The sequence below is a fragment of the Haliaeetus leucocephalus genome, unplaced genomic scaffold (genome assembly GCF_000737465.1).
Source record: "Haliaeetus leucocephalus isolate CR32 unplaced genomic scaffold, Haliaeetus_leucocephalus-4.0 Scaffold0, whole genome shotgun sequence".
Lineage (NCBI taxonomy): Eukaryota > Metazoa > Chordata > Aves > Accipitriformes > Accipitridae > Haliaeetus > Haliaeetus leucocephalus.
This window is the reverse complement of record NW_010972436.1, coordinates 9,632,623-9,651,377: the sequence shown is the minus strand read 5'-3', so window position 1 is coordinate 9,651,377 and position 18,755 is coordinate 9,632,623.

Below are 18,755 nucleotides of genomic sequence, written 5' to 3'. Positions count from 1 at the left end.
ATTTATATTTTGACTGACATTAAATATTAAGACTTGTAAGCATTTCTGTAAGACAAAAATATGTAAAGCAGTGGGGAGAGAAGTACTTACTGTGTGGTGCCACTGGCACAAAGCAGTGGTATATTAAAGTACAATCTGGGTGAAAGAAGAGCAGGGAGGTACAGAAATATGACATTCCAGGAAGGCTGGGGTATGGACCAAGTTGTCACTGCATGAGAATTCAGAATGGAAATGGCTCTGCACATGTTATATGTTCTTTAAATGTTTAAAACAGGCAGAAGAACTGAAAAATCATGAGTGAATAAAGCTGGCAAGTTTCCCCTTCTGCTCCATCCACACAGGTTGTTAAATGATTCTGCTTGCCATGGTAGCGGAGAGCCTGCCAGGAGTGCATTAAGCGTCGTGATTAATGTCTGTCACATGTTTATTCTCTCATCTTCTCCCCAGCAGGTGGTGTGTATATGCAGTGTGGGTTTTTTTTTTTTTGTAGGTTTAAAGAAAACAAGACTTCGAAGATGCATGTATGTGTAAAAGGAGACAATGTCAAAAAAGTGGAACGTGTGTTTGAAGCAGAAAGGGCTTGTGGTGGCCCTGAGTTCCTGGCAACCAGGCTGAACAAGGAACAAATTGCCTCCAGGAGGGTTCTGTCTCCATTGTAGATGATTTCTGCTCTCATTGTAGAGACTTGTTGTGAGTCAGAAGTAGTAAAATCACAGTCTTCCTCCCTTAAATTTGGGTAGCCTTTTAAGATTTTTAGTCACATTCAGGATGAGGTCAGGTAACTCAAACTTTGCAACTCTGTGGGAAGGCAGCACTGACAGTGGCAAAACCATTTCATGTGCTTATGACAACCTCTTTTGCTTAGAGGGTGTTCTGGTCTCCTCTGTCTGAACTGGAGTTTCCTTGTGTTACTTGATAAGCCCACTGAACGTCTGAGCACTGGAATGATGGGGACATGCATACCAAGCGCAGCCAGTTATTAGAAAGGTGCTTATACTTAAGTGTATTTACGACTGGAAGAAAGGCTTTTTATATTGTAAGTGCAGAAAAAAAATTAACTACTGTATTACAGAAGTTTTCTTTCATGCTATGTGAGTGTAATATTTTTTCTTAACAGTTTTAATAATAACTAATAATACATTACTTAAAATAGTATTGATTTTTGTATAGTTTGGATGCCATTAAGTGGAAGAATGAAATGTGTATGACGAATAATGAAACTAATTTGAAGAAGTTTCTAGTTATTTTATCTGAAAAATATACTGGGATTGTTATATCTTTGCACAGTTCATTGTATGGTGGAAATGCCTACAACTGATATACACAGATTTACATTTTCTATATATCTAAACTATTTCAACAACCATAAAACTAAACAGACATTTTTCCTTTAATATGAACACGTTCAACTCTCTTTGGCTATTAAATGTGAGGTTGTATTTAAGTATCGTTACCTTGGAATTTTAATCTCATTTACACAAGGTCTTGGTTACAGTTGCTTAGTAACACACTGCGGAAACGGATTTGTTGATTTATGATAATATATCTACATATCCTTGTAATTAAAGATGTTGTAAGGAAAGCAAGTACACCATGTGGGTGTGTATTTCAGCTGAATGATTCTAATAACCTCCGTCTTCACGGTGTATCTTACAGTGGTTGTCTTTGTACGGGTTGATGTTTTATGTAACTTGCCTGACATCTGACTCACACTGTTGTATGTGGTTTGGTGGTAGTTCTGGATAATGCTGATTTGCAATTTGTAGATGAGTCTGAAATCCTTAGGTTTAGCAATTTACTTCCATGGGACTGCAGTTCTGACGGGACAGTTACTTTGTAAGACTTGCATTGATATCAGGAATATATCAGGAACAAGCTGTAAGAGAGAGAGAGGCTTATGGTTCATTTTTACATAGTGTTACACTTTCACTCCCCGGGGAGAGAAGTGTGTTAGAGATTAAGCATCATGAGACTTGTAAAACATCTTTTTTTGACAGCTAAAGGAAGTATCTAGAGAAGTGTTGGCTGTTGCGTGTTGCATGTCTTCAAGTACTTGCAATTACTGTATTTTAAGGTTTCCTGAAATCTTTAACGTCTTTCATTTCTTTGCAAACAGGGCTCAAGATTTCTGTTTACCTCCTCTGCAATATATTGCAGACGAATTCAGAATCTGAGAAATTTCTAACACTAGCAAGCTTATTGTGTAAAATGCCTCTGAAAGCAAAAATTAAGCAAGCACCTCTGAGACAGATTGAGTGTTATTAAAATCCTGGAGCCTGCTTTAAACACAGACCCAACCCCACGAAAAAAGTGCAAATAAATTTAACAAATTTATAAATAAAACAAAACTAAACATCCTGTATGATGAGGCCTGAATTTAGTCTGCTGTTCTGTATGTATTTTAGAGCACAAAAAGCTTGTGTTCTTCAACTCAGAACATTGAAATAACTCTTAGGCCAGATACCTGGCAGGGCCAAACGCATTGGTGTCATATAATGAAATAAAATTAGTTGTGTCTCTCTGCCTAGTATATTTACCTGTTTCCTTGTGAAATTAAGTTATTCAGGTTCCTATCAGGCTAAAAAAAATTTACAAAGACCCATACAGATTGATACATCTAATGTCTTCAGATTTTTTTTCTGTGTGTAGTGCAAGAATGCAGAGGAAATAATAATTATTTTAAAAGTACCATTCACATGGCTCTGTTCAGCTGAATGTTTTGCTTTCTGCTTTCAAATGCTTATAAGCTATTATGGTGGTTCCACTATTGTCATATCCCTTGACTGGAAAACTGTGGGTGGCATTGATCTCGCCTACCTTTGACACATCCCATGCCAATGTACGTAAGCCGGAATCATTGCTCTGGTCCCATTTTTGTAGTTGGTGGAGAAATAAATGCTTTAAGATTTCAGTTCATCTGACATTTTATGATAGGTGAAAACAGACTTTATTCATCGTTAGTTGTGTTAACTTTATCTTCATGGACTGACGCAGATACACGGGAGAAGGTAAACCTCTGTGAGAGAGCCACTTTATGATGGCTGTCCCTGAACAGCTGTCAGAACCAAGTATCTTTATTTTCTGGAGTTCCTACCAGCTCACGTTTTCAGTCATTTGGTGTTTCGTAGGCACTTGAGCAAGTTTGTGGGAGAGGAAAGATTTCAGTTATTCCATTCCATTTTAAGTCTATTTTTGAGCTCTGCCTGTCATCTTACTGCAAACTGAGTCCCTGCACCATTGCCTTCTTCAGATTCTTGTGTTATTCAAACCTGCATCATTAATGTAAAAACAAAACAAAAACCACCAACAACAAATTAACAATTTTTATCTCAAAATGTTTATATCCCAGTTTAAGAAGAAAAATACTTATTCTTCTGTTTTTGGTGATCTCCTGTTCTGCATTACCAGCCTGTACCTGGAGACTGTGTCCAGTTTTGGTCCCTACAATTCAAGAAAGATGCAGACAGACTGGAGAATGTCCGAAGGAGGGCCACAAAGATGATCAAAGGATAGGAGAAACTGCCCTATGAGGAAAAACTGAAGGTCTTAGGTCTTTTCTCCCTGGAGAAGAGAAGGCTCAAGGGGGACCTCGTCACAGTATTCCAGGACTTGAAGGATGGCTACAAAGAGGAAGGAGGCTCTCTCTTCACAAGGAACCACATGGAGAAGACTAGGGGCAGTGGGTACAAGCTGCATTGGGAGAACATTTATCTTAACACAAAAAAGAAATTTTTTACAGTAAGAACAACCTCCCCAGGGATGTGGTAGAGTATCCATCACTGGAGGTTTCAAAGTGCAATTGGACAGGGTGCTAGATAATCTCACCTACGTTCTTTTTCCCATGAAAGGTTGGTTCAGATGATCTCTTGAGGTCACTTCCAACCTGAGCTGTTCTGTGATTCTATGATTGATCTGAAATTTATGGCAGTATTGTCTTGGGTGTAATAACCAAGGGCAGGTGTGAATTCCTCAAGCATAACTATGAGGAAAATTAGGTGAGTTCAAACATAATTTATTTTGTATGATGAGTTAATGGAGATTGGATTTGTTATGAGCCCTGTTAAAAGTGATAATGCAGGACTAATTCAGCTGAGATATTTTTCAATTTTGAGTTACACACTGGATTGACATTTTTAAAGATGTCATACATACTGAGGAAAAAAAGTGTGTTTCACAGCCAATTAAAAATATTACAAAAAGTCTGAATTTAGTCATATGCCTTTTTTAAATCTTAATGGAAAATTTACAGTAACTCAGCAATAAGCATCTCTGCTATTTCAAAAAATATTTTTCTAAATGCACTTTTTAAAAGAAAAATACACAGATTTGGATTGGTCTCTGAGATTCCATGCAGAGGAAAATGAGATAAAAGCATTTATGACATCCAGAAATATGCAATGACACTGTATGGTAGGCTCTTCGACGAGCAGAGATCTCTTTCTTCCAAGACGCAGGATCTCAGTCACTTGGGGCAACCCTGCAGCCAGACAGCAAAGAAAGGCTATGCTCTTTTGGTGTAAGATCTGATGGACTACTGATTTATTTTTTCTTTTTTTTCCCCCAGGTTACTTTTGCCCTTTCAGAATGATTTGATTAATTTGTGTTCAGTGTATGGAAGCTCTTTCTATGGTCTTTTGTTAATTAAAAAAAAAAAGTTTACTAAATCCAAGTCAGCAATTTATCTCCTCTCTCCAAGCTCCCTATTTGTCTTATAATCTGTGTGTTTTGTCTGTCTTTTATTAAATCTTTATTTATATATAAAGGAAGACATGTACATATTCTTGGACAGAAGATCTATGCTCATGATACTGTATACCTAGTAAATCTTAAATTTATATAATAAGGATCTGTCCTTTTTTGGATGGAAACTGGAAAAAAACTAATACTGTTAAAATGTAGCTTTTCTGTTAATTTAAAAGCTCAAGGAAACATTTTGCTTATGTTGGTGATAATTCTGTAGGCAGTGAAAGCAGTATTTTCAGAATACTCTGCTGGTTAGTCATGAGACTCTTTTATTTACCAGGCTCTATGGAGGTGGTAGTTGGCATTAACCATGCTTTTTAGTCAGCACTGTAAAACCAACGTATTCCTTTTACCACGTCTCATAGTGTAAAGTTGCGGCCCTAGCCTTACAGTGGCTGGATTTAACTTTAGAAAGGAAAGGGAAACCATGTTATGACACCCTGCCTACAGAAGGGTCAGAATTCTCCTTTTTTTATCCAGTGGACTTTCTGTCCACAGTAAAGCATCCTGCTGCCTTTCACACCATGAAATCACCCAGTTGGTAATGTAGTTTCCATGAAGCAAGTACCCACTTTGTTCTGTTTTTTGAAGTGTTTGCTTCCCAGTTGGGTCGAAACATGGAGGCTCTTTTCTGCTGCTGCTCTTAGGCATTGGCTGGGTCTGCTGGGTGACATTCCTTTACAACTTTTGAAAAAGCAAGAATGAAATAGCTCTTATCTATATGATACTGGGTTTTTTCTGTTTAATTAACCAAGGTGAACAATGACTGTTTTAAGGTAGAAAAAAACCTTTAGTAATATTTTAGAAATGCAACTCCATATGAAAGTCTTTCTGCTTTCCCTTAGATTTCCTCCTACATCTGTACAACTCATGCAGTATGAATAAAGTATCTTACTAAGAAAGAAACACTATTACAAAATGTTCCTTTTGTTTCACTTTGGCAATTGATGTTAATGAACAGTCCAACTAGTAACATGAATCCAGATTTAACAGAGAAGTTAACAGTTGACCCATCTATGGCTGTTCTTTGTGACTATTTTTGTTGTCACTCACTTGAGTGATTAACAAACTTCTGAAAAAACCTTGAGGCTGGAGAGCACAGTGACCTGTCACAGTGAGAGAAGCCACAGAAGTGTTTTCTTTGTTTGAAAGAGGATAAAATTCTTTCTTGAAAAACCTTTTTCTTAAGAATTTAATACTTAAACTGTTACATAGTCAGATATTTTAACTAATGGGGAAAAAAATCCATTTGATTTATTGTTACTTATTCTTTTTTGAGTGACCTTTTCCCTGCTCATTTACTTGTGGAGGTAAATTTTCTGTAAGAGAGACACTTAATATTAGATTTCTGGCCTAGTTATAAATGTACCCATAATCTCATAAAAATTATTCTGACATTATCTGTGATCTGAAAGGGAGGTTATGAATACGCTTCTTGTTCTGCCTTTATAATATCTTATGAAAGATGTATACTTCAGACTATACATAAATTAGGATTTTTTTTTTCATAGAACAGTTGCTGTGTAATAAAAATTTATAAATTTTGGACATTTAAGTTTAGTTTACTTTGAATATTGATTAGATCTTTGACCAGCAGGAATGGCTGGTGGAAATACATCAGCCCCATATTAATATTATTTGTAGATAAAATATATGGAAAAAATTGTGAATCTGATTAGATACTGGATGTGATATTGGTCTGACTAGGCATTAAGTGTTGATTTTAATTGGGTCAATTAGTATAGTGATACATAAAACCAAAAGACAGCACACCCTAACCCCAAGCTTCCTTATTGCTGATCAGACCCTATCTGTCTGAAAGTATACGCTGCCCTTCATGCTTGGGTGTTCCCTTACATAATGATGAGAGTGAGCAAGCCCTGTACCTGGGGTGTTGAGTCCTTTTCAAATGCACTGCTGGAGGGGCTCTGCACTGTAGTGAGAGAAAAAAAAAAAGGGTGTGAGAATTGGAAGGTGATGGGTGTGCTGGGTAAGGGAAATTCTGTGGAAATAGGGCTTACTGTGTTTCAAGTGTCTTTATGTTACTTCTTACAAAGAAAAAGAGGCTAAAGACTTGTCCTTGCTTTAGTTGGCTCGTAGGAGTAGTCTAGGTAAGGCACAAATTTTTGTAGTAAGTGGCACACAAGGAAGTGATGGACCTAGCATCGTGTCTGAGACTATTTCATCTCTCTGGCATGAGTGATCAAGTATGTACCCAGTGCAGGTCTGTGATGGGAAGCTGTACTCAGCGCACACTGGTAAGGATATATGGTAATAATATCTAGAAGTAGAGAAGTGTCATTTTGTCTACCCTAAGTGGAAATAAATTAATATTTATGAAGACATGAAAATTAAATGGCAAATCAATATAATATGTGTCTTTTTATAAAAATATAGCTAATGCATGCATTTGTCTTAGTGTAGTGCATGGAAGAGCTAAAGACTGGAAACCAACTTTAGGTCATTTTAGCCCATCTTGCACTGCAGTAGGACTGTGTTTACCTAAATTACACCAAATATGTTTGCCTAATCTGTTCTTAAAATTCAGTTTTCTTAGAGTCCTTGCTCTATTATGTCCTTACAGTTCATAGTTTTCCTGAAATTAATCTTATTTTCTGCAGTTTTATCTTAATTATTTTTCTTCTTTCCTAGTGGATGTGGAGAACAATTGCTAGTGCTGCTTTTTTGTAACATTTTATGTATTAGAATGCTGTTACCATGGCTCACCTCAGACTTTGTTTTTTTAGACTGAAAAAAACTTAATTCCTGTAGTCCTTTTTCATAAATTATACTTTCAGAAACTCTTACAGTTTCTGCTGCTTTCTACAGATCCCTCCTAGTTTGTCTTTTCCAGAGTGACTTTTACATTTTAACAACAGTGTTATAGTGCTGACTTGTATTTAGCCTGTCTTCTCTATCACTTCCAGAGGCTCTCTTCCCAATTGCTTCATATGCAAAAATGAGCTAATGGAAAATGTGACTCTTCCAAAAATTTCTGAGAAAGTATCCAAGGTGGCTGAAACGGGCAGCTCCAAAGATGAACAAGTTGTTTACTGTCTGTAGTGAGCTGATTATGTGAATGTTTCTGTCATATTAATTGGATTCAGTAATGCAACTGATGTCAGTAGAAGTTACAATCATCACTAATTGGCGATGCCACTAGGGTAGCAGGCTGTGATCATGGTAGTGTCAAGAGTGCATTAGGAAGAACCATAGCTGCCCAAGGTTGTGGTCCTGTCCAGTGGCTAGAAAACTGCCAGGGTCTGAGGAGACCTAAGGTCTGTGTACGGTTCTTGGTTCTGCTGGTTCATGGGACAGTTACTTCATTTCTCTACACGAAAGTGCTTTTTTAATCTGTTAAATGAGGAGGGTGATATTTGCTACGCTCATGAGAAGCACTATGTAAGAACTAACTTGTATTCTATTTGTTCTTACAAACATGTTTTGAATTTATATGGTAGGATATTATTACATACTTAAAAAAAGTAAATAAAGGCATACTCTTGAATGCATTTGCAAACTTGCACAAATTTAAGTATAGCTCTATTTCAAGATAGCGTGAAACACTGTTTCAGTTATTAGGCACTGGTATCTTCCGTTTAAAATGTACGTTCATTGGAGACTGATTGGGACATTGTGAGGATAGTTTTATTGCATAATTGCATAATTTGAAAAAGATGCAGTGGAAGCACCTGAAATTAAAGAATGGATTTGGCACTGTATCAGCTACCTGTTTAGTACTGAAAAATGTTAAACCCCCCAAACATCAGAGAGAAACAGCCCAAAATGCTGGGAGGATTAAATGTTTCCGCAGCAGTCTTATGATGAGAATTACAATTTACTTCATTTACTGAGTAGTTAGGGATCTGACTGTCCAGAAAAGGTGAAATGTCAAGATGCTTTTGGTAGAGTCTGTGCTTCTAAGGAAGAGAAGAGAACTCTGCTAGTATTGTTGGATACCCACATTCTCCAAAATATGCTTGAGAACTTGAGAACTGAAGTGAGAAAATATTTTTTAATTCTTTAACCGTTCATACCTGCAAATATAACAGCAGTCATATTACCTTCAGTGTGCAGTTCAGCCTCTATTCCAGTCATGTAACTTGCCCAGCTTGTTTCTGTTGTGTGCTGAGTGGTATAGGATGATCAGCAAAGCGTACAAGACTGCTCTTAGATAAGAGTATGAAAATTTTTGATGTAATTCAAGCAACTTCTGGATTCACTGTATCTATCAGTTTACGTACATATACATATGTATTAAATATGAATGTGGTAACATACAATGCATGTATATTAAGCATCTTTTCCTCTTTACCCTCTTTTGCCTAATACACGTCCTGGTTCTGGCTGGGATAGAGTTAATTTTCTTTCTAGTAGCTGGTACAGTGTGTTTTGGATTTAGTGTGAGAATAATGCTGATAACACATTGATGTTTTAATTGTTGCTAAGTAGCACTTATCCTATGTTAAGCATTTTTCAGTTTACCATTCTGTGCCAGCAAGCAGGTGTACAAGAACCTGGGAGGGAACATAGCTGGGACAGCTGTCCTGAACTAGCCAAAGGGATATTGCATTCCGTAGAATGTCATGCTTAGTATATAAACTGGGGGGGTTGGTCAGGAGGGGCGGATTGCTGCTTGGGCATTGGTCAGTGGGTGGTGAGCAACTGCATTGTTCATCACTTGTCTTTTTCATGGGTTTTATCTTATTTTATTTTATTCATTTTATTGTTATTATTGTTTGTATTACATTTTATTTTACTTTAGTGATTAAATTGTTCTTATGTCAACCCATGCGTTTTACTTTTTTTTTATTCCGATGCTCCTCCCCATCCCACTGGGAGTAGGGGGCAATGAGTGAGTGGCTGTGTGGTGCCTAGTTACGGGCTGGTCTTAAACCACCACAACACAGAACAAAAGTGCACATGCTATTTGATGATATTCTTTATGTGATAGATGGATGGATAGATAGATAGATCCCATATCTTGCTGACTAATGTGCGCAAAAGTCAAGCAAAGATTATTTATCCTCAAGAAGACTTTTCTCTCAGCAAATCTTCACTAAATCCAATAAACTCCTGCTACTGTCATGAAAACTTTCTTGTCATCTTCATTCTCTCTGAATTTTCTTCTCTGGAAATATCTTAGGTGTATTTTAAAGTGTTGCTTCCTCTTTTGTTAAACATGGCATCTTTCCATTTAATTCAGTGACAAAGTAGGAGATGCTGTCAAGGCTTCTCCCTATCTGTGGTCTGCCATTAACTGGCTGGTGAGCTAGTCTCAGGGCAAAACAGAAACATGGGTATCAAGCCTTCATTTCTGGCTTCACCTCTGGTCTTTTACTGTAGATTTGGACTTGAAAGAGACCCTGGCATGAGGTACTTTGCCTGGCTCTTTTATATATGTGTTAGAGAACTGAGTGCAGTGGTTCTCTGTGGTTTGTGTCCTGGTGACTTGGTGTGCAGAGGGTGCCAGAATGAAGGTGCGAGCTCCATCCGTAGTTGTCATTTACTCAGAGGGGCTGAGCTGCTTGAAATCCTGAGGTGTGCACCCTGACTGCCGTGATCACTCCCCAGTCCAGTAGTTTCTGCCTGTCCACCTCAGCACTTGAACATCCCCATATCACCCACCTGGATCCAAATGAAAAAAAATGACGCCTGAGGCAGTGAATACGGTCTGTGCCAGGAACACAAAGTGAGGGAGTAATATGTGCTGTTCAGTGAGAAGATAACTGCTGTCTCTACGTTCATCCTTGTATCTCTTTTCCAAAATGAAGGCCTGCTGTTCTGGGGTCGGTACTTGGTATTCGTGGTTTTTAGTAAGACAAGCCATTTAGAGTCAGGTTCAAAACAGCTACAGGATCTGGGGTATGGCTCCTGCACTATATATGTCTTAATATCCAGGTAGCCAGTTACACTTGAGATTTGAGAAGAACTCAGAGAGGACCTAGAAGTTATGTCTGGATGAGATAGTGATAGTAGTCCCACCTAATGCTACCACAGTGCAGATCCTGCAGCAGGACCATGCCCTGCTGTTTACCTCTGCGTGTGCAGCAGTTTTGACCAGACTGAGGCTGGCTGTGTTTATGTTGCTTTGCACGGGAAGGTTTGCCCAGCAGGGACTGTATCAGCACTGCGCCCAATGTCCAAAATGGCCTTCCCATGCTGGGCTTAAATGGACCTAGGAAAAGGTCAGATGCAGTTATAAAGCAGCAGAGAGGCTGCCTGATTTGGTGAGCTGGTTACAAATGGTTGTTGGTTTTTGTTTTAAAGATATTTCTCTGTGACCTTGGCCAAAAAAATTCTCTGGAAGTTCTTTAGCTGCAAAATACCGCTCATTTTCTGGAGGTGGGAATACCGTAGAGGGGGCATGTTAGGAAAGCTTATTTACATTTTTGTTTAAAAAAAGACAATATACTCTTGCCTCTGTCCTCCTACGCACCTCCAAAAATGAACAGGACTTTGATCTTCCTGCGACTGAGGTAATGTAGGCCCCTTGTTCTCTGCAAACCAGGGCATTGCATCAGCAGCGTGGAGCAGAGCTGAGTCCCGCTCCCTCAAACAGGGTGCTAAAGCGCTGCGTAGCAACACATGCCTGCCAGTGCCAGCGGCCGCCCCAGCCCAGGGAGACTGCCAGGGGAGACGAGTTTTCAAAGTGAGATCTTCTATTTAAATATTTCTTACAGTGTACAGATAGCTGGAAAGGAGGGCAGCAGGCAGTATGAAAGCAAAGAAACTGCGGAGGAGGAATCAGAAATAAAGGAAGGGTGTCAAGGCTCTGAGTGAGCGAGGATCCAAGGAAGAAGAAAAGGAGAAGAGAGTAAAATTGGTGAAGGAAAACTGCAGGATGTAAGAGGGGATGTGATTAGAGAAATCAACAGATATTTGAAAACTAGAACTGCTAGAAGAGGGATGTCTTCATCTTTAGGGTGAATGTTTGGGGATAAAATCTTACCAAAGTGAAATGATGTTGAAATAAGGTGGTGCAACAGTGATGATGGGATTTCTGTCTTGTTTTTCTTTCATTCACCTCTTTTCAGAATGTATTCAGAAACAGTTAAATACAATTATGCAGTAATTAGAGAGAATACTGTTCGCAGTAAAATGGCATAGTAGCCCTTATTAGGAGAGAATTATTAAAAAAAAAGCATGTTTTGTGCAAGTTTTTATGCTCTAAACTCACAGAGAGAGTTATCATTTCTCTTTATTTAAGACAGCATTGAATTAGTCTGTATCACTGGAAGTCCTTTCTGCCCTTTTCTGTGTAGACACAGACAAGTTAAGAGTTTAATTTATCATCAGAATTTTGAGGGTATGATAAAATAGAGAGTTGGCAACATTGCCCTTTTCTTTCCAGCTTCCTTAGCAGCTACAGTTGCACTTTCCTTCTCCCTTATGCTTCTGTGCTGCTTGAAAATACTGTCTACTCTCTTATCCTTGACGTTATTGCTAATTCTCTGTTTGATAGTCTCTTCTTTGGTCTCCTTTAATCCCTGGAAATTGTACTTTAGACTTGATAACAACAGTTTCTACCTGGCCACATCATAAGAGACCTTTTTACACTTGTAGTAGCTGGCTGTTTCTGATGACCTCAGAGTCATTAGTCACTTACATGGAAAATGCTTCTCTCCTTCAGGCTTCACAATGTTGTTTTTTTTTTTTCCTCTTGCTTTTTTTTTTTCTTTTCTCTTTTTCCCTTCAAGTTTGGGCATGGGTTTTGCTGGCATTTGTGGTATCTTCTAGTGCCTTATCTGCTGTTTTATTTATGGTGTGGGGAAAGAGAACTTCCATCAGGCCTCTCCTTGTCTAACTTGGTAACTCATCCCTGGGTAACCTCATCTCGTTTTGGGACTTTATATGCTAGATGTGCATAAGGGTTTAACAGATGATCTTTCTCTCCTTACCTCAGACTTTTCCACATGGCGTTCTGCCAATAAAATGTAAATATGGCAAAACCTGTACACCTCTTTCCCCCAGGCTCTTGTACTTCTGCACTTCCTTGAGGACCACTGGCTTCGTCTTCCTGTCCCATGTTAAGCAGAACTGTGGTATGTAACTTTCACACCTCTTCTTTCTCCCTCAGTTTAATACTGTTTCCTATTGCATTTCACTCATTGTATCTCCAGTAGTGTCCTCCTTGTCTCCACTTCTGTTTTGAAACTGTTGTCTTGGCTTTGATGGTTTGTTTGTCACCTTTTGTTATTTGAATGTCCAGAACCCCATGCTTTGCCTCTCTCCAGTCTTTCTAAATGTGACCAGGAGCTGCCCTATTTTGTCTCTGGTTTTGACTGTACCTACTGGATGATACGTAACTATTAATTCCTTTTTCATTCTCTTCACTTCCACCTTTGTCTTTCAGGTCTTGATTCCATTCTTATTCGAATCCCTTCCTTCTTTTTGAAAAAGCATTCAAAGGGACCTTTAAATCCTGGCTTTTTTGTTGCAACTTCACTAAGGCTTACTTTAAGTAAAATGACTCAGAAAATAAAGTAAGCAAAAAGTAACCCCTCCTAACCTTGTAGAAATAGAACATCCCTGCTTTATTCTGTCTTCTGACTGCACTGACTTTCATTACTGCTTCTTCTTGTGTTGTCTATATAGATTATAAACAACTGTATGAAGGATTGAGTTTTACCTGCAAAGTACTGGCACACTGTGAGTGTTCTATAAAGAGAACATGGTGATGACAGCTTAGCAAATTTAGTACATTTTGAAATTGGATACTTTTTAGTGTTTGACAGATTTTTTTTTTTTTTTTAATATTTCATTACCATTTTCTTCATCTACTAGAATGACTCCTGCATTATGCACCTTGCAATGAAAGTATATGGATTTTAAACTCTTTTATTGTTTAGAAATAGTATTTTCCATTTAGGTTGCTGCTAATAGCATGTTTATATGTTCTCATCCAGTCCCCTCTGTCTCCTCAGTTGTTAAGCTTTGCAAGCTGAATTTTCCTACATCATGTAAAGTGCAATAACTTTATTATTGAACTCTGAGATGTTCTTGAGTACTATATAAAATAGTATTTAACTTCCAAGCTGTATCAAGAAAGGAAGAACTTCACAGTAAGTTCTGCTCAGTTTGAATGCCTCTCGCTAGATGTGGACAAGAGATTATAAGCAGTGTAATATGGTTGAATACTTGTGTTTTGTTTCAGACAGTAATTCCTGCTGAAAAATAAGGTGTCGGTTTAGGGTTTGGGGAGACTGGTGTGGAGATACTGGGGAAAGGCTACTGCTACACGAAGGACAGCAAGAAAGGCTAGAATAAAGCCTGAGAAGGACCACAAAATTCAACTGGTTCATGAAGCACGTGGAAGCTAATGTAGCTGATGAAAATGGGAAGGGTGATCCACTCATTTTCTGTAGGCATTGAAATGTGCAGAGCAAGATGTGTGTATCTGAGGTCAAGACAGCTAAAGCTAGAGATGGCTTTACAAGAGTAGCATAGGGAAAAAACAGGTGAAAAGTCAGGCAGAAATGGAGTCAGGCTGCAACATGTGTGAGAATAGATGTTTTGATCTGCAGTAAACTGTGTTGAACATACATGTTTTTGTTGAACGCACATTAAACACACATATTTTACCTAGCCAGCAATCTTTGTGTGTGTGTTGTGACTGTGAGATGTGTACACTTGAGAGTTATGAAGGGTTTCACTAATTCCTAAGGCAAAATCAAGGTGTTGATTTAACTTTTGTTTCTATTGGTACAGGTATACTGACTGAATTTGTTTTCCAGTTTTGAATACTTTTCACGTGTAAGATCCAAGTTCACCTTTAAAGTATGCAAGGAATGGAAATTTCCACTGTCAGATTTTCCTTGCAGTGAAATATTTTGCCTCCCACACACTGTAGTAGTATTATATTCACAGTCCTACGCAGGGTATGCCTGATCTGTTTCTTCATCTTGTCATGCTCAAACAGGGGCTGAGGTGTAGCTTTAAATGTCACTGTGCAAGTACATGTAGATTTGCAGCATTTCTGTGGCTCTTTGAGCTGTCCATCTTGGAAGAATAATTGAAATACTGTGCCAGTATCTCTACCAGAACATAACTGTGGAATGGTGGAAAATGGATGTAGTAAGTTAAAGTCCTGCAGAATTCATTCTGTGTGCAAGACTGTAAAATGTAGGGCCTACTTATTTATCTTCATAATAAATGGGAAAAACAGTTCACACTAGGTAATCAGAGTTTTCCAGCAGTGACTCCAATAAGCCAAGGCATTCAAAGTCTTGTGTTTTGCAGTTTTGAACTGTACTCCAAGGTACCATCAGTGGTTTTAAAGGTGGTAGAGAAAGTAGTTATTTCCATGTCAATCACGGTAAGAAGCACAGGTTTATCTGCAGTATCTTGGGAACTTCTACATTTGATTTTTAGTGTTCTCATTCTGAAAGTGATTTTGAGTTGATCTTGAACCTGGAACAACATTTTCTTTTTTTCCTCCTAGTATCCTAGATTAAAGTTACCACATCTTGGGGAGAAGACAAAGCAAAGAAGTGCAGACTAGTGAATGGTTAATTCTGTTTTGAATGTTATGTTTGCATTGTAAGGTTAGATACCGCATATGTGCAGTGCAAGTTCTTGGAAAGCCTTGGCAATTGCTGATCTGCCTTGAATGGTAAAGGTTTAGAAAATACGTGTATGTCTACAGCTGACCTGCTATGAGAAAAGCTGAAAAGCTGCTGCTCCTGCTGGGTGTTGCTTACTGCTGGGTGCTCGGCAGCTGGGACAATAGGATGTATTATTTCAGTAGGGGCAGAGCATTTGTAAAAGTTTCTAAGCCACTCTTATTGAAACGAAAACTGAGTTCCTTTTGTTTCATTTTTTTCTTGTAAAAATAGATGAAGACTTTTTTTTTTAAACTCACTTGGAATGCTTATGACTTTGAACTCTCCCAACTTTTTGTCTGCCACACTCAGAACTTATTTCTGCAAATCTTTATAGAAATGATTCTGGCTGTAATTGTAATCAGCTGTATTGTTGGAAAACTTGTGTTAAACAATGCTTGCTGCATGGCTGTAATTTATGGCGACTGCTACAATTCATGGCTTGATACTGGCTGGGGGTATCAATAAGAAATTGCAAGGGTGTTATTTCACTGAGCTGCATTTGACCATCTTCCAGCTACTCTCGTTTTCAACTGATGTCAGAGAACTACAAGGTTTTGCAGGCATGAGATAATATTACAGCCTTGGCATAGTCACTAGATGCATGGGCCAGACTGGCTGCTGTATTTTGCCTGGGAAAAAGATGCAAAATTCTGTTATTACATGTTTAACAAAAATTATGTACAAAACTGATGGAAACTGTGCATGTTCCTTTTAGGGCAAATTCTGATCAGTGTAACTATTCAGTGACAGTGGTGGTGAGATAGCATGATAGTCTGTTAGTGTAAAAGGAATGTGCCATCATGGTACCAAATTTAATAGCTTCAGTTTAAATGCTTGAGTTGTCTCTGTATGTTTGGCACAGTTTTAGTATTACTGTTTCCAGCTGTTTTGCATTGAGCATTAATTTTTGAGATTGTTAGAGGCTGTAAATTAGAATGCTGTCTTTCTTGTTTCAATCAGTTACAAAAGAAATTAAGTATCTCTACTGAAATGCTTATTCAGTAAGTTAATGTAATTTAACAATACATTATGCAAAAGAAGCAAAAAAATGAAATGAGGATTATTTAACAATTAGCAAATCTTTCATGAATAGACGTTGGGAGAGACTGGAGAAAGTTAAGTGTTGCTTCCCTCAGATTTCTAGTAGAATGATTTTACGATGATTTAAAATACAAGATCAAATCACTGCTTAAAATTAATTTTGATGAGTTTGAAAGAATGAAAAATACAAGAAAGTTATAAAACAGTTGACATCCAGAAAAAGCTACGCACAAAAGGTCAGAGAAATTTTGCATGATTCAGCATATGAATAATACATTATTTTTCAGAGAATATTTTATGAAGTGATTGTCCTTTGTTATGTTTATGTGTGAGAATTGGGTTTTGTCACCGGCAAGAAGAATTCATTTTCCTGTAGCTTTTTCTTAAATGCTAATTTATTGCTATGAAAGATGCCAAAGTGACAGATCTGAAGAATGAAGCCCTCTATTTATCTTCTGAATGGATGGAGCATGAGTAGCAGTGGAGCTTTTCTCATGCTCTTTTGCCAGTGTGCCACAATCTTTTTACCATGTCCTGAGCATATTTTCACCAGTGAGAGGTGCTTATTCATTCGATAGTTTCCCTAATGGACTACCAAGGGTATCAATTAGTGACAAGTGAACAGTAGCTTTACAGCTTGGATACCTGCCCAGTAGGAACAGAAACTACCAACTCTTTCACATAGGCCATAGGACAACCATCAGAGTAGTGAATTAGTGTCACTGAAGATAGGAGCTGTTTGCAGTTGAGCAAAGGGGGGACAGAAAGATCCTGTTTTTACCACTAAATGTCTTAATGTGTGGAAAAGGATTCCAGTTTAGCTCACTTGTCTTTACACTGTAGAATATTTTTTTACCTGTGACACTAAAGTTGCAGTACTACAGGTTCTGCAGTAGAGGAATAAGTAAATAATAGATGAAATATTTTTTGTGCATATGTTATCTCAAGTGCCCTTTTGTCTACTCTATATGGGCTTGGTATGAGTGGTACCAGTGCTTTTAAAAACCTAGGATTAGAAAATAGGATTATTGAGGCTTAGAACTAGCACTTATATTCCAATTTTATTTGCATTGTTGTGCTTTGTTTGGTTATGGGTACTGAATTTAATTCCTTGGTCCTGCAAACATTCAAATAGCAACAAGAAAAAAACATAGGAGAAAAGAGCATGATAAATTGAAATCTTATATAAAACATGTAAGATAAAAGCACCACTTGTTTGGATTAGTCTTCCTGAGCATTCAGGTAATATAGCTTTCCCTGTTCTTAACAATTGTTCCTGTGCCTAACACTGTATCACATTAGTTATTCTACAGCAGATTTGTTCATGTGAGTCTTGTCCAAGCTTGTCCAGACTTGCACATTGAGTTTAAAACTCTCCTAACTCCCTCCTACTTCCAGCTCCCTTGTTGTCAGGCTTGTGTTCCAAATGCAGGTGCAACTGTGTTCCCTCGCACTGGTCCTGGCTTACGCAAAACCCAGTGCATAACCCAGGAGAGAGGCTTGCAGGGTGTGTTTCACAGCCTTTTGCAGAGTGACTGGGCATGCTCAGGAAAGTGAGGTTTAATTAACAAGGGGGTGAATTTGTAACATATTAATTAAATCAGATTAAACTAGGCCACTTTACTTATGAATGAAAATGTCTGCATGGGGATTTAATAAGTTTTAACTAATGCATTTTAAACTCACACTTGAAGTCAATTTGGCTCAGTGTTCACAATTTCCCTTGCGCAGATATGCCCATAGAATTTTAAATAAGAAAAAGATTTGATGTGATTTCTAATAAAGATCCTCCCCCCCAAAATAGATCTGCTAGCTTTATCTATCAGTCAATGAAAATAGTAGAAGGGGTGGAAGCTGGATACTGACAGAGTTGGTGCGGTGCTCCTTTCTCATGCTCCCAGCAGTTTCCATTACTGACAAGGATTTTGGGAACCAGGTTTCTGTTCCAAAGGAGGCTGAACTCCTGTATTTTACTGCTCATGCACTCTAGATATCAGTAAGCGATCATTTGGGATGGCATGCAGTCATACTTAAGCACTGTGTGTTTTTTCTTTTTTTGTCCTACCTCCCAAGTAAGAGTCTAAATATGCCACGATAGACTCATTCTGACTGTGTTGACCCCTGGCTCAATGAACATTTAAATACTTCATGAAAAGTTAGATCTCTCCGAGGAAAGGAAGATTAAAGGAGACCACTCCAGAGGACTTAGTGATGCAGCAGTTAATGCAAGATGGTGTCTAACAATGCTTTGTGTCAAAGAAAATTATGGATCTGAGAAGGGGAGGTAGTGCTTCTTAAAATAAAAATATTTGCATTCAATTTGCTCCGAAATTATGTTTAAAAAATTTGACTCTTCTATTGAAA